Below are 22323 nucleotides of genomic sequence, written 5' to 3'. Positions count from 1 at the left end.
GAAATGGGGAAAAGGGTTGGCGCTTTTTGAAGTTTTCGCTGCGTGCATAGCGCGTTCATTGCAGCCAACAAAAGCCCCAAAAGCCCCGTGCTTACGTAACCCCTTCATCTAAAAACCGGGACCAAAGCAAAGCCCAAGTTATGCCTGGAAGAGCCGCATTGTACAAATGGGTTTTAATAAATTTAACTTTCTATTTTCCCACTTTTTTCCATCCTGCACTCCATTTTGTTCGTTTGTTCAACAACAAAAGGGGCAGCTGCATGTGCACATGCGTTGGCGAAATGGCGTGGCAATGGGGTTATGGGATTTGTTAGCAGTCTAATTAAACCTTAATGTAATGCAATTCGATTTGGTAAATTAACGCAGCATCAGCGGCGGCTGCCTTTCTAATTTGCATACATTTTGGTCCGCCATTCACCAATTGAAATTAAAACTAAACTAATTCAAAAGAGCCAAAGCTCGCCTCGGGCCCGCACCCTTCGGCATTTCGAATTGATCATTAGCAGGGGTTTCCTTTTTTCCAAAGCGCTTTTTTTCGCAAACTGCATCTGCTACAAATGTATTGGCAATGTGTTGCCAATGTCAAACTAATGGTTTGCCCCACCTACCGCCTCCATTGTTTGGCAAACGAAAAACTTTTGCGATGGATGAGAGAGGCGAAAGATGCACTGAAAAAAATTGAAAAAAAAATCTATAAAAAATTATACCATCTTTAATATAAATAGCTTTGTTAGGTGAACAAAACTCTAAAGTTCAAAAAACACTATTGATTGGTAACGCTTTTAAATCCACAACAATGGCTCTGTACTTACTACACATGTTGACAATTAATTTCTTCAAGCCCAACCTGTTTATGTGAATCTGTGGCAAAGATATAAAAAGTTTTAATTAAAATCGTCAACTTGGGTAAATACTGTACAACATTATCCCGCAGTGCATTGTAAGAGGTGGGGGCGAAAACTGTGCCAAACACGGCATAAAATGACAGGCAAATGTCTTTTAAATGACGCGAGTGAGACACAAAAGCGAACGCCCCGCGGGATTTGGCATGCGGAGTGCGGGGAAATTGCGGATGCCGGTGGCCATGGGATGCCATGAAGAATATGCTGCTGGTGGCCCGTGCTGGTGCTGTTGTTCCTATAGATGCCATAGATCCTGTAGTGGCCCATGCCGTTCCTTGTCGTTCCTTGCCTCGCCGCCTCCGTAGTCAGAGCGTGGCTGACGATGCGCAACTAAGCCCGTAAAAATCTATTTTTCAAACCAGTTGACAAGGCACGGCATCACCGAGCTGATTTCCACCCGCGGACCCACTTTTCCAGCCATTTGGGAGTAGTTTCGGAAGCGTGTGAGAATATTTTATGGCAGGCTAAACTGAAAATAAGAGGAAAGGCATAGAGATGAAAAATGATTTTCGTTGATAATTTTCTGATGGGGATAAAAATGTTAATATGCCCAGAAGTATCATAAATAAGAGATAAGACTGCAAAATGTATATATATCAATATATACATACTTATTTACTAAGCCCGTTTGGACAAATTATAATATTTTTAATATAATAACACAATAATAATTTTATAACTTAAAATCAACAAGGGACAACGCTTGGGCCGAATTACTCGACTTTGACACAACCATTAACTCAGCCAGGCTAAGGGATGCGTGTTAATCGTAGTGCCCTCAACTAAAACTAATTAAGAGTCACGGCTTTGCTGTAGAATGTCATGGAATCGCAAATAGCCTCCCTATCTTCTCTGTCAGGGAACAGAATAACCGTCACTCGAGCCGGTAAAACGAACCCATAAATAGGCTCTACTCTCTAAACTCGACGCTCTAGGCTCTACGCTTTAGGCTCTACGCTCTAGGCTTTACGTTCTAGGCTCTACGTTCTAGGATATACGATTTAGGATCTAAGCTCTAGACTCTACGCTTCAGTCTTTAAGCTCTAAGCTCTAGGCTGTAGGCTCTAGGCTCTAGGCTCTACGACGTAGTCTTTGCGTGCTCCGGCTGGCCTAGAGTGACCCTAATGTAGAGCCTTGATGCCTATAAATGTGCATTAAAAAATATAATAAATAACTCTGGTAGACGACGTTTTCAGTTTTGTTTTTCGGTTCTCCAACATGCCCGTGGGGAGACATTTCAATTATCAGGCCAGAGACCAAAGACCCAAGACAAAAATACACCGAAAAACCCGGCATGCAGGCAAATATACATATGCTCAAATATGGAGCACTATTTGTCCTTTCATTTTTCGTCACATACGCCCCCATACGCCATGTGTAACCTAAACAAATGAAATAAACGACGTCCAGACATCTGCAGGCGGTTCAAAACGCAAAAAAAGGGTCCAGGTCCTGCTTAAGGACGAAGGCCTCGCCCAGACAAACAAACACGGCAATCATGACACTTTTTATGCATTTGCATAAAAAAATTCACAGCCCGAAAGGAGGACGGTGGGCAACCTTCGAAATCACCTCCCTCGTCGAAAGTTTTTTATTCAGTTTTTTCGCCGTCGCTGGAATTTATGTGCCAAATGGAAAATCAATAAACTGATGAAGCGGTTTCGGTTTTAAAATGCAAGGTTGATACCGAAAATTGTGTTTTAAGTTTAAAGTCGGTGTTTGTTGAACCGAAAAAGAGCTATTTTCTGATAAGGGCTAGTCCACATAAAGTAGTTTATGTATAAAACTGCAACGCATTTGTACAGCGGCAAGGACTTGCAAATAAAAACCCACAGGGAAAGGCATAAAATGAATGTACATAAATACAAAGGATATGAATGCTTTTCCAATTTATTTATATCACAAGTGCAAGTTTATTTGCTGGTTTGTTTATTGATAATTTTTGGTGACTAGGCAAAACAAATACTGACTAAAGTCTTAACCTAGATATAAATGTTATATACATAAATACAGAACAAAATTGTACTATCTGTAGGTTTGTAGCTAGATAGTTTACATCATATCACATTACTGCACGCAGTTCTTAATAATTGCATACCGAAAACCTCCTTTAAGTGCCATATCATTGGGTCGAAACAATCACTGATTGATGACCTGCCTGAAATCTTGGCCGTGACCAATCAGCTGCCAAAAATCTCTGAAAGGGTATCGTTACTTTTCCCGATGCTCAATGGAGCATTCACCCTCGTATCCCCTCTCCTTAAAGGTCCTTGCTACTTGTCCCCCTTCTTTCAAGTGCTTTCGCCTTTGGGCTACTTTGCTTTGGCCCGCTTATCAGTTGACAATAAATTTTTGTTGCCTACGGCACATAAATTGAGGGCACGGCCTTTTGTGTGATGTATTCGCCAGGAATGAATGAGGCGGCCATCGGGCAGAGGAGATTTAAAAATCCCTGAAAAGGACGAAGAGGTACTCGCGCCATAAAAATGTTGCACACTTTGCGGCATTAAACGTGAGTTTTATGCACAGAAATTTATGGTGATGCAGTTAAGGAGGCGGAGCAAAGCAGATGCCCGAAATCTCCCTCCGGCTGTTTGACGATTTTTAAGTTTAATTAAGCTGAAAATATATTTGTTGCTTTAAATAAGAACAGCTCCAGAGTGCCATAAAATCTATAACAATAAACCGAACGAAAAACAAGCAAACGGCGAAAGCAATGGCGAAATGCAAATCCAAAGCAAAAATGGGCCGCCAGGCTGCCGGAAATAAAATGCTCAGTATAACTGTAAATACAGCGCTGCGTATGCGTAATGTGAGAATTTTATGCAAAGGAGCTTTTTGCTAAGACGAGAGTTTGGGCGCCAAAAAGAGTAGGAAATGTGCACAAAAACAAAATGTTGGGACTAACTAACTTACTACTGTAGTAAAAAAAACCTTATGATATTAAAATGATTACAAAATTAACTTAAAATATTTAATATAATATATATAATTTTAAGTCTATATGTATAAAATTGATTAAAAAAAATATATATATATATTGTAGCTACCCATCATTATTACTAGGAACCAGATAAGTTTTCCGAAAATTAATTTATATATCTTGTTTATCAGTGTTGATTTTGTTTTTGTTATTCAATTTTAGAGGAAATTGTTTTTAGTGTGACAACTCGACGGCGACGCTTGGGTGCCTTGGCCGGACTATAAAACGACGCCCAGCGATTCGGCAAAGTCCTGGCCTGGGCCACCATTTCTGAACATGGTCCTTGTTTGCCTCTTACTGTTACTATTACTGTTACTGCCTTGTTTTTGCCTGGCCCCAAACTCTAATTTTCCGCATGCCCCCTTCTTCGCGGCATTAAAATTTGAAGCACCAAATTAACTGCAGCTTTTGCAACAAACAAAAAGCGCGAGAGGCTTTATAAATACTCTATAACACTGCGAACGAGGTTTTTGCAAGGTGTAAATGGGGTTAAAAAAATGAGGGACGGGACGGGTTTACACATTTATTACTTGTGTCTAACTTTTTGTGATTTAGAAAAGTACTAAAATACCATACAATGCTACTGAAGTTAGTTTTACAATTTGTTATTCACTAAGTGCAGTACTATATTATATAACATATTACAAAACATATAGTAAATTAAATGGAATGGAAATGTTTTATACTTATTCTCTGTAAGCATATTTTAAAAAGAAAGTACATTATAAACGAATTTCTTTACGAAAGTGATTAAACCTGCTGAGGCCAAATCAATAGTGATTTTTTTAATATGTAGAGTATCCCCATTCGGACTATCTTGCTTAAACCAAGCTTTCCGCTATTTCCAACGTTCTGTATTTTTGAATGTGAGACATTTTGTTGGCCATTGTTGGTGCTATCGCCACTGTGCTAGTTTTGGGGCAATGATGATGAAAATTAAAGTAAAATGAAATACACACAGCGCCGGATACCGAGGAACGAGGGGAAATGCCAAGGCCCAAGCTGGAGACACAGTTTTGCGCCATTTCCTGTTGGTTGCGGAGGACTCCGTACACCAGCTGCTATGCTAATCGGAAACGGAAATGGCGCATATTAATACGCAAGCTGCTCGGCAGAGGAAATCGCCAGCGTTTCGCTGCCGCTGCCATTTCCATTTCAGGACCTGCAGCAACATTGCCAGTGCCGCGAAAATAAGGCAGCGCATGAAAATTTTAAAACCTAATTAAAATGTTGAAATGGAATTTGTTAATTTAAAATTGGGCAATTTCGGCTAAGCGAACTAGAAGATGACTGGAGCGACCCAGGAGAGCCCAGGCTCACCAGCTGGGGCAACGGCAGTTAACAACTTTGTTGTAAATTAACTACTCATAATGCCCCCCAATAACGAAGGAGTGCTCCTCCTTTGGTCCTTTCCTCGCGATGGAGGCACTTCTGGAGCAGCTCCCAAATTGGCATTCTGCTGCAATTAAACGTTATTTATAAGCGTCTAGAAGACCTTCTTCTGGGTGTGCGCTACTCCTTCTTGGGATGAACATTGGGAAAAACTCAATATCACACTAATTAAAACTCATATATATATATATGATTTATTATTACTTTTTGGTATGATATTTGTCGCATTTCATTAAAAATAGCTTAGATTTCTAGAGTAATAGGCCTTCTCTCTATCTTTTCCATATTTAGTAATCAACTAGAAGTTAGTTAGCTGAGAATTTCAATTTATAGTATTATTCTTTATATTCAAAACATAACATCAGTTCGAATGGTTCACTTTTTAAATACAATTTTCGGGGTAGTGAGTGCTTTACGGCAGGCCAATGACTTAACTGTTATTGCATTTTTCACCTTCTTTGTTTTGCTTCCGCTTTTCTCGCTTTTCCAGCCATTTTCCCTCTTCATTTTTCACGTTTCGGTATTGCACAGTTTGTCGGCGACGCTTTTGGCATCAACTTTTGGCGTCAATTGACAACTTTTGTTTTCTAACCCCCAACTCTGCACTCTATTTTTTCCGAGGCCATCCTTTCGGTATCTGATCGAGACACCGAAAGTGGGAAAAGAGAATGAAAAAAAATAAAAACTAGAAATCTGAAAGTGGGGGTGCAGTCACGGTATAACTTTCGCGGTGGTTTCAACAAACCGATATCCTGTGGTTTAAGTTCTTCGCAAAACTTCTTAAATTTTCCTGCCTTTGACTTATCCCACTATGCCCTGAGTGATTTAATGAAGGGGTAATCCAAAGGCACAAAGCCCATTAGCACAGCCAGCAAGAAATTGAGATTGTCTAGCATTGAGATATCAAGTCAGCGGCAATCTATGGCTTCTTTTATTTTCTGCGGGACAAGGGAAACAAGTGAACTGTCCTTTGTTTTATTCCAAAATTTAAAAGAATTGGTCCAGACTTAGAAAATGCGTCTATAAGTGTAGTGATTACATAGAACTTATTAAATATATGTTTAAAGTAATTTAAAATTAGAGAATCTACTTCATTTTATAAGAATTAAGTATATTTACTTTTAATTTAAATATAGTCTACAATGATTAAATTAATCTCATCGGTAAAAGTATGCTGGATACCAGCACCATATACTTATATTATTAGAACTGGTATATGTTCCAGGGAATAATTACTTGTCTCATTCCATTCGTACCTCTTAATTAGCCAAGTAGCCGTAAAAAATGTTTAAACTGAAAGCTTCTTACCTTCAATTTCATTCCATCTTTGGCTAATCTGCCCTCTTCTTATCGTCTGCACCTTTGCTGCTTCACGGTGCAATTTTTGCTTGACTTCACATAATTATTTGCCAACTGGCTGGCAGACCTCTCTTATTCGATGAGTATTGCACTGAAAAAATTGTAGTTTAATTTGACATTTATTAATTGTTTAATAGAAATGTTAACATAAGTTAACGTTTTGCAATTTTCAATTAAAAATACATTCAATTTACTTATTTTAAATTATCTTTTTATCCTCATTGAAGAATTCGTTATCATATAAAAATCAGAAGAACTCCCATTTTTTTTTTTGTATGTGTGGAGGTCCTGGATCCTGGCTTTGTGTCCTGGCTCCAATCCGGCACCACACTCGGAAAACTCCAACTCCACAGCGAGTGGAGCCGCTTTTGTTTTGTTTTACATTTTCTTCAGCATTTTTTTGCCATTGTATAGAAGCGGGGTTTTCTGCTTTGGCTTCTGCTTATATTCTTTGATTTTTCCGCTGGCCCCTATCCAGATGTATTTAGTTTATCGTTCATATTTCTCCCTTCCAGCGAAACGGAACTCATTAAAATAATTCACATGCAAGCATATTTTATCGATCGTCGTTTGACGTTGACGAACGTCGTCTGGAAATACACTTTGCACTTTACTGTGCTTTCCATGCATTTTGTATTATTATTATTTTTTGTTGTTTTGTTAGCGCAGCGTGAGGCAAATTTTCCGTTTTCCGCTGCCGCTTTTCTTTCACGTGACGTCGTCGTCCAAGCGTCTGAGCAGGAAATTCATTTGGCCCGCGCCATAAATTGTTCAATGCACGAGGCACACACTCCAACATGCGGGGACCATTAAGTATTAATAATATTTTAAAACGATGGCGCTAATGATGCGATGAGGCAGGAGCGCCCGAGGATGCCCACGATGATGAGGATGGTGGCCATGGTGCATCCCACTTTGCGAAAAATCAGCAAACGGCAATTAAACGGCAGACAATGAACGAAAAAGACCGAACGACGGCTTTCATATTGGTAAAATAATTGAGAATAATGGCAAGAAATCGGCTGAAAAATTACGTAAGGAAACCACCTACGAGATACATTGCCAATAACTTCTGAAATTAAAAGAATAATATTAGCAATTCCAGTCGCAAGAGCTAAGTTTAATTTTGAAGTCATTTTGGTAAAAGGTGGAAAACTTTTATATGGTCTTAAAAAATTATAATAATAATAAAATAATAAATAAATAAATAATAATATTATAATAAAATTATAATAATAAAAATATAATAATATTTTCTAATATATAGATATTAAGTTAAAAAAAAATACGCTTAAATTCTCAGATACTTTCATACATGTCAGAATCATACCTTTAATTTTATACCTTGCCCATTTTTAAACAACCTCTGCCAAAAATATCCAAGGCCAGCCCATCGTTACTGTAAAAAGTTATAACTTTTGTTTGATTTTTCCTGACCAGGAAAGAAAGAAGAAAGAGTGGGAAAACGGGAGTTGGAGAAAGCTTTTCCCTGCTGCATACTGATGAAGGTGCGTGTGGATGTGTGTGGTTGCGAATTGGATAGATTGGCTGTCTCGTATGCCTGAATGGAATTGCATTATCGAACGTCGAGCCCATGGGATTGAAAGTGCTGCACAGGTAAAAACTATCTTTCTAAAATACCACAAAAATGTGAGTTTTTGCTATAAATAATCTTTACAACACTGATTTGTATCAAATATTCAATTTCTTATATTTATAAATCAATACCTTTAGTTGAAGTAATTTTTGTGAGGTATTCAATGGTTTTTCTCAGTGTGAGGATTTTGAGAGGTGCAAATGAGACAGCGAAACAATGCGAAAGTGAGAGCGAGAATTCCCGCATTCCATAGCGAAACGCTTCAAACCAAAAGAAGCCATCTTATTTGTTCATCATCAATTATTGGCGTGCATCAGCAGCATCAGCGTTGATGGAAACAATGGATACGTCATGTATCGCATTCGAAATATATCGATGCCCACGGTCGCTCGTACATTCGCACATACAAGAGAGTGTCTATACATAAAAACCTTTTTGCAAGGGATAAAGTGCACTGGTTAAGACAGGGGTAAAAAAAAGTAGTAACAAGACCCAGTGTCTGCATATCTGATGCATCAGCTGTTGTCCAGGGAGTGCAATGCTCAGTAAGATTAAAAAATAGGACTTAAGCTAATACTTGTATGCTGGTTTTGTTTAATCATTTTGTTAATTTTACAATAGAAACGGATAGAACGCTTTTAGTTTTTAATTCTTATTCCTAACATGATTGTAACAGAGGATAAAATTACCTTTAAATTTCTTTAAATAATGTCCCGAAATATATCCTGACATTTCCAGATTAAACCTTTTCCTAATGTCTTTTGATTTATTGAGTCTCTTGTATTTATTACTAGAACGAATTCATTTTACGCCCAATTGGTTAGTATATTACTTGGAATTCCCCACTTTTCGTGTAAAAAAACTTCCCCTATATGAACTAATATCGGACTATGATTGGAAAGTTTTACTTCTGCTGCTGACGCTTTCGATTTATGTTGAAAAATGCAACATGGCATAAAGTTTTTGTCGGGGGACTTTGCACTCGGGCCCGAGCAACCCCATATAAAGCAATCACCCCTGTAACATTTGATGTGGCTTTAATTTGATCCCCCAAATTGGTTTGACTAGCTTGCTGATGGACCCCGGCGAACTTTGAGGACCCAACCCCCAAAGAGCAACAGCATTAATGGAGTGTACTTGGAACCCGGCTATCTGAACTGGACCATCTTATAAGCATTGTCCGGCATCAGCAGCCATTTTCCCCCATCTGGCTACACCTTCCATCTTTTGGCCTCTGTTCTGATTTCCAATCTCGTTAAGCTGATTTCATAACAGGGCAGAGTAATACCCTGGACAAGTGGCAGGGGAGGGGATGTCCGGACTGGTGGCTGGTGTTTTTCCGCCCCTCCAAAACCATGTCCATGTTTCTGATGCTTTAAATCAAACGATGCCGCCACCACCGCAATCGTCGCCAGCTCATTTCACACTTCAGATTCAAGTTTACACCGAGAAAAAAAACTAGTTTTAACTCTGTTGGCTTCAGCCAACTTAGATGATAAAACTTAGATGATTTTGAGAATTGTTTGATATTCGTAAAAAATTGTAAGTTAGACTTATGTTCTTATAATATGAAATTTAAAACAATCAGCTAATGTCATTAGTTTGATATTGGGTTATAAATGTTAAAAAATGTTTAAGGTAATCAAACATTTAATTAATGCAAGATTTTAATACTTTTTCTTCGTGTTTAACATTTGTTCCTCGAAACCGAAGCAATTGGAATGTCCCCAAGAGTCTGGTGGCGTTGTCTGGTCAGTTTTCCTGGCATTGGCGCGATATGATTGCCAACCGGAAAATGTCAAGGAAAATTACATTTCCACGCTGTTTGCGGTGGCAGGGGAAAAGGGAACTACCGCAGAGCGAGGGTGAACGACATCGACAAAAAAAAGTTATGTACTACCCAAGATGCTGACTTCATTTATTTATTTTCCCTGGCCCTTATCATCTGGGAGTTGTTATTTATAGGTTATACTTCAATGTTTCTCTGGTAGTTGCTGTGTTGTTACCAATTTGTGTTGTTGTTTATCAGCAAAGTGCAGCAAACAGAAGGAGCGCTAATGGGAAAATCTTTAACTGAACGGGGCCAATCGGAAGTCCCAGAAAATGAGCTGAAAATTGATACATGTTTTTATGGTGGCGCGTTCTAATTTTGAAAAAAATTAAGCAGAGGGATCTGCCATTAAAAACAAGTTTAAAGGTTTTCACCTGTAGAAATATGCCTATTAGTGTTGGATAATTTAAAATATTATCCACCATTTTCAGACTTTTATTTATTTAACCTCCCAAAGTGTTAGATTATAAAAACAAGCACATTGTTTTTCATGCTTATAGCAGTTAGTTGATTAATTTTCAATCAAGGAAAGTGTTACATTAGGCACAGACACCATATCCATTTTAATAATTTACTGTAACCACCCGACCCCAGCCAATAATTAACCCATTGCTGACCCTTAACAGATTTTGTGCCTGCTTTTAATATGCACTTTGTGGCCTACAAATAAATATAAATATCGGCATATCCCATACATAGCTGAAAAAAGCATAAATAAAACTACGCGAGGCAATCAATGTGAGTGCAAAATCGTTTACCACCCGCGGGTGTGTCCACTTTCCCCATCCCGCTTTTATTTTCGACCGATATCGTTGTTGTTACTCGAACTCTGGCTCAATAAAAAGCTATAGAAGATGGGGCAAGGACGAGGAGGCCGACGGGCGGTGGCAGGACTAACGGACGTTCAGCTGTCCTGAGTTGCATGCAAAATTAGCCTCGGCGCGTGTGCGGCGTGAAAATTTTTTGGCCGACATCGGACAGAGTCGAATAACATAAAAGACGAGGTGGGGTGGCGAAGAGGGGGTTTTTCGTGGAAAAACGGCTTAGAGATGGAACAAGATTTTCCAAGAAGTTTGTTGGTTAAGCTTCAAGGTTTTGGTTTGTTATTTGGATTGTTAATTCTCAAAGAAATATTAAGATTATATTTCTATGCCAATTATATATACCGCGCAGCATTCGGCTTTATTAAATAATTGCAATATATTTTTCTTATCAATGTAAGCGCTTACTTTGATATCAAACAGTTGTTTATTAAATTGTAGTCATTCCTTAAACTTTAATTAAATCACAGCCTTATGATTGATTGATTGCAGCTGAAATTGACTTGTGTTATTTTTTGATTGCTTAATTATGATATATAAGCCAGTTAATTTTATTTTAAGACTTTCTCCGTACCATCTCTAGTTGATAGAGGCCTTTCGAATGGGCGTCAATACAATTTAAGGCCATTAATACTAAAGGCAAAATTGCAAACACTGTAAACGGAAACGGAAGCAAAACTCGCATACATGTCGACTGAAAAGAGAGAGGCGTCGATTGAGAGGGGGTAATTGTAGGTGGCCGAAACGCCTCCGATGACTACTTATACAAACCGAAAACTGCACCGGGGACCAGAAATGAGGAGCCTGCGAGAGGGGTTAAAGCTGTCTGCTTGGTCTGGCACGTGGTTTGGTTAGCATTTCGACTTAGTCCCCGAATGGCCCCTTTCTAATGTGCTTGTGCAGCGTATATTAAAAAGGGAAATGAAATGATTGCGATTGCCATTGCCATTGCGGCTGTGTGCGGAGCATCGATATAAGTGTACAGCACCGATTTTCCCGGTGGTCAGTGCTGTCGAATTTGAAGTCCTTATCAAAGAACACAATAAATATGATGGTTAAAATTTTAAAAAAATTACATCTTGGAAAATTTATTATTAATGAAAATGATACTCCAAGTACTTTATCAAAAAATGCTACATATATCTTTCAACTCATTTATTTGTAATTATAATTTGCTTATGTTTGTATATAAATGTACAGATAATTGTACATCATTTATTTTAATAAATATAACGCTTTAAGTTTTAAATTAAACATTTTCCAAATCGGAAATGCGTTCTTTGTGTTTGTTTTTTCTTGAATTGTTAGATTTTAAATGGCTTAAGTGGCAGCACTTGTGCCGTTTTAGCTGGAGAACCAGATGATGACTCCAGACTCCGCACTCCAACTCCACTTCCAACTCAACTGCGATCCCAGAACAGAACTCGACCAAAAGCAATTGGCACAATGGCCGCAGAAGCATCAGCAGCCATCGAGCGAGCATTCAGCTCGAATCGTATCGAATCGAATGGAATCAAATGGAATCGCGCCAGTTGGGCAAACACTGAGAGGCTATCGATGGATGCTATTGCTATTTGAGAAAACCTAGAGCAAACAGGAATCCGATATAAAAGTAATTGCAGCCTACAAGCCAGCCGCCAAATGGATGGGCAAAAAATGGGAGAAGGACGGCCCAGATGCGATATGAATGTGTTTTGGACTGTTTTCGGTTTGGCGGAAGGAGAACAGATTAAATGAGGTCTGCGGAAAGTACTTTCTAAACTGGGCTGGATGAGGTGGAAAAGCGGTGCCATGAATTTCCAATTTAGGGATTTTAATTTTCTATTCGCGAAAGTATACAGTAAATTGATATTTATGCTTAAACATTACCGGCTGTGTAAGGCGAAATCACGTTATTATACTCAAAAAGTATTCTAATTAATGATCTTGGTTTCTTAACTTCATGGTATTCAAGACGAAAGCTCCTTATACCAATTTCTGGGCTTAAATTTCAGACAAAAGACTATAATAACCTACTGACATTGTTTTTAGATTCAGATCTATCTTACATGTATGAATTTTACAATTTCGTGACCATAACCCAAAGAAAAACTTGAAATTCATGACTTAGACGTGTTTTGGAGAAAAAGTCATAATTTACATTTGCCTACAATTTCAACGAAGTGCAATTATTTTTCCTGCCTATCAGTCTTAGGGGACATGGTCGTATTTCACGAACCCATAATCAAACTGCCAACTTTCCCAGGCTCATGCGAATTTTCCTTTGACTTATTGAGTCACATGTAACTGGTTTGCATGTCCTAAGGACCTCCTAGTTAACTTTCTTTCAACTCGGATTTTTTTGCAATAGTTTGCGAGCAGTTTTTAAGTTGAGCTTGGGGTCTAACAACTTCATACTTCATATATCCGTTGCATGCTCCTACCGATTTTCCTGCACCAAGAAGAACGCAAATTGGCAATTCCAGTTTCTGCCACTTTTGATGCTTTTTTGATGAGTACACTGCGGAAAATGTGTTATGGTTAACGAAACTTAGCATTAATATTCCCAAAATCAAAGTCTTCAACTACAATTTACTAATATTTAAATATATTTATTATATAAATATATTTATTTCATATTTTTAATTATTTATATTGCAAGTAGTTGATTGTTAATTTTGCCTAGATAATTAATCATAAAATAGATGGTTTGGTTATCAAAGGCTTGCCCCCTAATGCATTTATATAAATTAGTTATTTTTGTCATCCTAAGTGCAAATAACTTTTAAAATCGGTAAGTATCAAGAAATAATTGATATTCTTATTGTTAATAATTTCTTTCTGTGTGCTCCTGTGCACCTAACCCACTACGTATGCATAAAGAAAGTCGAATTCCTTTGAACTTGGCAAATTTTTGTCGCTTTACCTTTTTTTGCCGCCCTGCTCTTCGGATTAGATGACTCCTTGTGACGAGGGGCAGCACTTAAAGTTCCCACACGTTTGTGTGGGTATGAAATCTGTTCAAATAACCGCACACATTTCGGGGCCGGGGTGCTGATAGGAACAGGTATATATATATACATATATATAGCTACCGAATCCGACGACAGCGCCTTGTCGAATTCTCGATGCTGATAAATCTTTGAACTCAGCCGCAAACACGTAGAAGCATTCGGTGGTTACGGCAACAATTTTTTCCCACTTTCTCGTTGTCATAAAATGAAAATGTCCTCCACGTCGTCACATTTTTCGGGGACGGGGCTGGAGCAAACAGGGGATGTGATTCGGGTGGGTTTGGCTTTTGGATATGTGCGTGTTGCCGATAACACTTAAAGCGCACTGCAGATTTCTCCATACTTATAACGAGGTGAAATGCCCCTCGCCCCAGGCTGTCCCCATGTTGTTCTTTTAATGTGGCAACTGTGCGGGGGGATCAGCCCCTTGGCTACGGGCTCTCAGGCTCCCGACATCTCCATCTCGGGGTCCTTGCCATGTGCAGCATTTATGAGTAATGAACTTCTCGCTGGAAAATGCCAGACCACACCGCAAGGTGAGCGGCCAGCCCTTAGTTCCTACGTTCCCGGCCCCCAAGGAGGAAAAGCCCTTCGACGGGGTGAATTGCGGAATTCCTCGTGGAAACCTTTTGGGTGTCGACTGCAGGCGACGTCGCCCTTCCGCATACACTGAAGAAAAATATAGAGGTAGAACTAATATTCCAATATTAAATAAGTGCACTCTCATTAAGCTATCATGATTTCATTAATTGAAAGGGGACAGTCTTCATATCATTCATCACAAGTATTTGATTATATGTAAGCTTTTCTTATAAAATAGGTCGATATATACGAACTATAATAATATTTTGCACCTACGCTATTATCTTTATGCTACATATGTTTGTTTGATTTAGAAAAAAAACTTATCTTTCAGTGTAATGTCTGGAAGTGCAGAAGGAGGCAACGCTCCTGTTGAAAAGTAACAAACTGTGTCAGCTCGACTGGCATCCACAAGACGTGACTATATGACCTCCTCCGACCCAACGACCCCCTGCCTTGCCACGCCCCCTTCGCATCCCATCCATCCCCATCACGTGTGTGTGTGTGACATCAAAACGACAATCGCGTGTGAAGGCAAAAAAATTTAATTTATATTTTGACATAAAAATTATAGCAATAAGCTGAGCAGCAGCTCGCAGCTCGGAGCTGTAAAAGATTTTAGCTGGAAAGATAAGAAATTTGTACGCCCGTAAACGAGTTTGTTCGCCGAACGTTTTGTTTGCCTTCCAGGATGCCACTGGCGACATTCGGCTGATTAACGCGAAATTGATTAAGTGACACGGCCAAGACGTTGTCCCCGAGGAGTAGGTATGCCATCACCAAGGGGATTGGAACTGGGATTGGGTCGTAAAAGTGCAGCGGAGTTCCCGGGCAAATGATGGATCTGTTTTTGACTGGCAAAGTAAAACGTAATTTACGCTGATGGCAGGGTAGATTTGTGCTTCCAGGAAAATATTAAGAAGTGGTAAAGGAACACACAGCGAGTTTAATACTTAATACTCAAAGTTTTTAAGTCATCCTTAAAACTCATATATTTTATATATACCTATTACATACGTTTTTTATATAAATAGTTAATTTAATTTAATTAAAATCTTAATAAATTAGTGCGTGCGTTATCAATAGAGAGGCTGTAAATATTGAGTTCCCAAACAATTTCACTCTCGGTGTCTTAATCCCTTTATTTTATACTTCTCCTTCAAGTTCACTGTATTGAAACATTTCCTGTAAAGTTTCCGTTTAGCGGTGGAGAAAAAAGTCTTAATAAAGTATTTAACATTTGACACTTGTCATGGCAACTTCCGCTGTCATCCCCGCAGCGTTTTTGCTTTTTGCCGCCTTTGTTGTTGGCAGTCTATTGAGACCCCCAGTTGTTGTTGTTGCCGCCATTGCCGTTCATATTGCGCATTTTTCCGTTTGCCTTTTTTCCCGTCTTGGCACTAAATACGCTCGGGAAATTATACAATACATTCTCAATCAAACGTTCGCTCAATGCTGCGAAAATACTTCTAAGTATCCTCTACCCATCGAAAACAAACTATGGCACTGAGAGAAACTTTAAACAGCTTTTTAGATGGCTTGATTTATTTTAAAAACATTAATAATTAAATAGGTATACACGCAACTTCGAACTGGAGCAATAATTAAACAAACTATTTCATTTTATATATCTGTTCATTTGGCCATAAGTGAGATATATAATGTAAATTTTCTATGTTCTGCATAAATGTTGTTTTAACTATTATTTTTTTAAGTGTATTGTCTGCAGTGCAGTAAGGCTATCGTACACCACCCTCAAACCTCCGCTGACTGGCTGGTTTTGGCCGTCTGGGGAAATTTGCCATTTTCTGCACAATAAGATTTACTTGTCTAGCTCGTGCTCTTGGCTGCTTTTGTGGCTGCTGCTGCTTCTGATGTTGCTGCTGCTGATGTTGCTGCTGCAGTTGTTGCCGCTGCAGTTGGTGCAACTGCTGCTGCGGCTGCTGCATTAAAAACTTTGACAGCTCATTTACTCGTTGTTCGAACTTGAATCTGCCACGTTTTTCCCTTTTATCGAACTGCTTTCCTCCATTCTTGCCAGTTATGTTCAGGTTTAAAGTCTATAACTGTCCTCAGTTTGTTTTTCCATTCAGTCGAAAGGACTTGGGTCGGTGCAATCGCTTAGTGGTTATTCGCTCGTAAGTGCCGAAATAATGAAATCCTTTGTATTATCCGCAACATAAGTTGCTATTCGTGGTGCTCGCCTCTGTAGAAATCTATGTCGCTGCACATTTCTTTGGGCGATAAGTCGCAGACGTGGCAAATGACGCTACTCCTGATATCCCATAGAAAGCCAGGCAACATTGCACACTGTACAAATTGGTATGCTCCATTCGGGGTCCATTGGTTCCAAACAGAATTTCGCCCCGGGGATGGGGATTAGCTTGTTTTGTGGGTATAGAAAGCATTGCCATCGACCATGGTATCGCATCAGAGACCCCTAGGTATCGCGTGATAAGCTGATCACCATTGAATTGTCAGCTTAGTATGAGCAGTTGATTGATATCACACCATTCAAATAATTTAAGCATTGATTAACAGTTGCCATATCTGCGATTTGATATAAAGACCTAACTTACTTTCTTAAATTTTCCTTTGGCCTTAAAGTTTCTCCTTATGTGCACTTTGTAAACACTGTAATATATCTCTGGTTTTGAATTGATCAACTCAATTTGCCATTGTCGTTTGCTGTAATATTGAAAAATTACCATTGCCGCCTTCTCGGTTTCGTTTTTAACTGCAAATACATACAAAACAGATATATTACGCATACGCAGTGTGGCTTTCGCACATCCATCTCCATTAGCGCATACAAAGTTCGCCACCAGCGGCGATGTCTTGGCCTCCTCCATCTGCTAGTTTTCGTGTATCACTGACAAAGAAGTCGTGTATTTATTGATTATTTTCCATTATTGCCGTTGTGAATGTTTTCAGATATATGTATAATATTTTGCTTATGTGCTGTCATGTTACGTGCGCTTTTTATAAATCTTATTTTTCATTATCCAAGGCTTGTGTCTGTCTTTTTTTCCGGTGCATATGTTGCGACCACTTCGCTTCTTAAAACCGTTTGCTGTTAAATTCAATTTCAATGCTCGTTTGTTTCCATGCGTTTCGCTGCGAGGACTTCTCATGCTGCTCCTTTGCTTTATTCCTTGCGGTGGTGCAAAGTTTTGTGTAAGTGGCCAGACACCCAGCCACCCACTGAACACCACCCGGCTAGCCCCACCCATTATCCGCCAAGTTGTTGCTGGTTTTCTTGGCTGGTTGGCTGGTCGTGCATGAGAATGCAGCAAACGGCTTTTTTATTGTTGGCCATTTTGGCTATCGCAACGCCAATTTTGAAAGAGCCCAAATGGCCGAAAAGGCGGGCGCAACTGTTGCGGTTTCGTTTTCATATATGGGAGTTCGGTTCGGTTTTAGTGCGCCCTCTTGAAATTGCCCGCTTAAATGGGGGCGGCGATTACCAGCAGCCGAGGCCAGAGGAGCAAAAATTGCAAAAAAGAAAAGCTAATTCTATTTTGCGGCTGCATTAACGTTGAAAATGCTCTTATTATTTTTTTTTTTGCTTTTGTAAATTTATACGAGCATTATACGATCTGCACTCGTTGTGTGCAAGCCCCCCTCAGCTTTGTGGCTGTCACATTTGGCAATTTCCATTATTTTATGTCCTCCTCATCTCCTTTTCTTTATCGCTCATCCTCGAAGCCAAAGTAAATTTTATACGCCACTTTTCGCGGCTAAACAAAAATTAAATAAAATTTAGCGGTCTTCTTTGGCCGCCCCAAAAGCCACGCACTCATCCGAAAAACCCCGACTCGACTCCGGACCTTCGACCCCCTTCCAGCCGCGGAGCCCCTCACAAGCCACCCAGAAACTCCAGAAAATCGCTGGCCCTCTGTTTATGGTCTGTCTAACGATTCCCGTCCAACTTGGCTGGCGTTGATTAGCCTCTGCGCTGAAGCCAGAATTAGGGCCAAAGACAAAAACGTGCCCCAAAAGCGAAACTTGAAGCCAAAGGCGCTGCCGGAACAGTGGAATAACATGTTTGTGCCATGCAATTTAAATAAAATGGCGAAGGAGTGATTTAAAAATGTAGAATCTAAGGATATGGAGGTTTTTTAGGGAATTAGCTTAAGGCGAAGAAACGAGTTGTTCAAATATTACAGAGTTCCCAATTAAAAACTGGAACTTTTAATTAAATTACTCTTAAAATCAATTTTTAGATGAAGAAAGGAATATTAGGGATGTAGCAATGTAAAAAAGATTAATTAAATTCTGGACATAAGAAACGCCAATATATAATTGTTTAATATTGCATTTGATTTAATTATGTGTTTTAAATTTAAAGTAATTTTAAGTACTACACATTTTATCAAAAGCCCCAAAGAAAAAAACCATTCCATCTTTTTGGTAAAATAAAATATACATTTTTTTCAGGAAGTCTTTAGGAACTGTACTAAATTATTTTTAAGAAGACGGCAACATTTTCCAAATCAAATTTCCTTGACATTAACAATGCAATATTCAAGAAAAGTGGGCATACCTTGGGGATTTGTTATCCCATTTTCAACCACTGTTGCGCCGTTCGCCAGAATTATTTCCACTGTCACAGACGCAACCACATGGTGACGACTGTGACGTCCTGACGCACGGACACTGACGGCTGGTCTCATCAGGATATATGGCGGGTAAGTGCGGGGTAAGTGGTCTGGACTGCGGGGGGAGGAGTGCTGGTACTGAGCAACATGCAAATGAGGCTGTCCCGTAGTTGGTTTTCCGCCTGGACGCTTCGCTGGCTTCGCTGCTTAGCCATTTTGGCTCGGAAAATGCCCTGGCCTTCAGAATTCAGCCAACAGGCTTCGTTCCTGTCATTGTCGTTTTTATGGACGCAGTTGTTAATAGAAAATGAGCTACACGCGGCTACATTCAGCCAGCCACTCGCTTCGGCATCTTGGCCAAATAATAAAGGCGCGGATGGAGAGGCGCAAGAAACCGAAATGTTTTTATTGATGTAATTTGCATAAATTTACACTTGCCTCGCAATCTGTCAAAATATTTCACTGGCCAAACGCCTTCCCCCTGTTCACTTGGAAAATCATCTCGGAATTTAGGACTCTTCGGGCTGTGGCCCCGCCTTTTTAATCGCCGCTTGAAAAGCTTTTGTGGCCATGGCCATCATTAAAATGGACTTAATTAAAAGTACAATGCAGCTGGCAAGCGGAGCACGTTGCGTATACGCAACGTTTGCCAAATGCGCTTAATTACGTCATTAGCAAAGTCAATAGAATTAGTTCTGTTGCCATTGTTGCAGCAGCACGCACATAGGTTCGCACATTCCAAAGCAGGAGTGTGGGGGTAAAATGTCAGAATAGCCTGACATTTAATTTCGCACTTAAATCAAAATTAAATTGTTTAAGCACCGCTGCAACTGCAGCAACAAAGGCAACAAAATGCACGGATGTAAAGTCGTTGCCATCAAAATGCTGCAGCTGCAACCGCTGCTCCCATATTTTCCCCACCGGGGTTTCCCCCGAATTTTCACCCGTTTTCCCCCCAACTGACAATAACAATAGAAACTGAAGTGGCAAAACAATAACTGGCGCGTCGCGTCGGGATTTTCCGGGCATCAACGAGACCGCACACACAAACACACAAATAGCCGCAAACACACACAAAATATGATGCCAACTTATGGAAAAGTCTGTTCTGGAGCGAAGGTTGCATAATCAGTTTAAGCGAAAAATTTCTTCTTTAAAGAATGTTATTATTTAAGTACTTTTATTTTCAGAAAAATAGGAATTTTATATTCTCGCACAATTATTAAGGAATCAAATTATATAATGCCAATTGTAAAGTTTTACTAACAATCGAATAGCAAAACTGCACATACATTCTTAGTATTTACAGCGTAAATTATAATATAATATGAATATAATAATATGTCTTTTCAGTATTCAATAAAAAGTCATTTTTATTGTATTTTTTATTTTTACTAAAACGTGTTTTTTATTTATTTGTTACAACATTTGAAACTAACCTCTACACTTCGTTGGCCTTTTGTGTATAGGCGCACATTACCATTTCCATTTTGCACTCCCGTTCCATTTTGTGGAATTTTCTTTTTTATTTTGCATTTTCATTTTCATCTCCTTTCGGGCTTTGTTTTTCCCCTTTTTTTCGGGGTTTTTCCTGCAGACCTCTTGACAAACTGCAGACATGGCCAATGTGCAATTCGCATCGACATCCGCATTCGCATCCGCACCGTGGAAAACCATCACTGCATACAGTGGAATGCCCGTGAAGTAATTTTAAATGCCCGGCACCTTGTGCATTTTCCCGTCGCACTGTTGCGAAACCCAATTGCATTTAAATTGCTCGCTAATCAAAGCCTTGGAAAGTCATTTGCATTTTTCGGCCCACCGTACTGCGATGGCGATGATGAGCATGATAATGGCGCCCGGCGATTCCGACGATTCCACTTCGCTCCGTGCCATTGTCCCAGCCCAGCTTGCATTGTCCGCTCCTGGTCGTGTTTTGGTCCTGGTCCAAGGACCTTCCTCCGCACAGCAGTCTGGACTCAGGAGCCTCGTCCTCGTCTGGCCGCAAATCGATGCGCAAATTTTTACTACGCGCTGCGGTTAGCAGTCGCTGCCTCGGTTTGTCAACTGGAATATATTATTGCAAACAGGTACCTCAGCTAAAGTATCAAGTTAGAAACCTTAATTTAAAAAGTATTATAAAAATCCATACTGCCTTTAATAATATCAAATAAACAAATTACATCTGTAGAAGTTTGTCATAAAGCAATGTTTATCCCAGCCTATTATATCAATAGTTCTTTAAAGGCTCTATAATTGCAATTTAACATTATATAGTTTTTAATTAACTAATATTGTCCTTGTAAAAGAGAAATTATCTTTGTATAATTGGCACACCAAATATTCACATTCCAGCATGTTTTCCTTCCATCCGAACACAAATATTTCTTTTGAGGTATTATAAATTTCCCCAAAAACTGCATACAAAATTATTTCATTTTTAAAACGATGGAAACACGAAAAGAATGCGTATTTGTACATATTTTATAGTGCTTTTTGCGAATTGGCTTTTTCAGGGTGTTGAAGTTTTCGTTTTGTAAAGCATTTCCACATTGTTTCCTTTTCTTGTTTTTTATTAAAAAATATTTCCCTTGGTCGCTTTTCGTCTGGGATCGAGGGTTTGCCACTGCCGTCGTTTGCTGCTGCTTGGCCATTCATTTTTAATTTTTATTAAAATATTTATGCAAATATTGAACATATGCCGGATTCGGTGACTGCCTGCTGTGCCCAGGCCCAGCGGCTTTAATATTGAAATTTCATCTGGTGTGCAAAAATCAAAAGCTATTTAATTAGTTGAAAGTGTGATACTGCGCAGCTCCACCTCTCATGATTTCATGATTTCGGGGTGGTGGCAGTCTCCATCGACACTTGACTGTTAATTAATGCATGAGCTTCGCTCCACGATGCCAGACGGTAGTCGATCCCAGTTGTCCAGCTGTCTGTCCATCAGTTTCAGCTAGGGATGATTATCGAAAAGAAAGTTATGATCCAAGGTTTCAAAATATTCACAAAAATAATAATTATACAAGAATTCATTGCAAAGTAGCAATAATAATAATCAATAAGATAAATATAATATTTATTAATCTAACTTAATCATAACTATATAATTATCTGTGCCTAAATCTCGAATATTTCTTAGAAAGCAAGTTTTGCCTACTGTGAAAGCAGTACTTAGTTATTTAAAATAAAAAATTATATATTTGTTTTTGCTTACCTTTCTCCATCACCGATATTATCGATAGGTTATGTCATCGCTGAT

The 22323-nt window shown here is 39.2% G+C and overlaps 1 pseudogene; it reads right to left on the bottom strand.

Annotated features, from left to right (window-relative positions):
• Nucleotides 1–694: 694 nt before the first annotated feature.
• Nucleotides 695–22288, bottom strand: LOC123327198 (annotated as a pseudogene).
• Between the last annotated feature and the right edge of the window lie 35 nt (nt 22289–22323).

This window comes from Drosophila simulans, chromosome 3L (genome assembly GCF_016746395.2).
Source record: "Drosophila simulans strain w501 chromosome 3L, Prin_Dsim_3.1, whole genome shotgun sequence".
NCBI classification, from domain to species: Eukaryota; Metazoa; Arthropoda; class Insecta; order Diptera; family Drosophilidae; genus Drosophila; species Drosophila simulans.
This window is presented reverse-complemented; position numbering and strand designations above follow the sequence as displayed.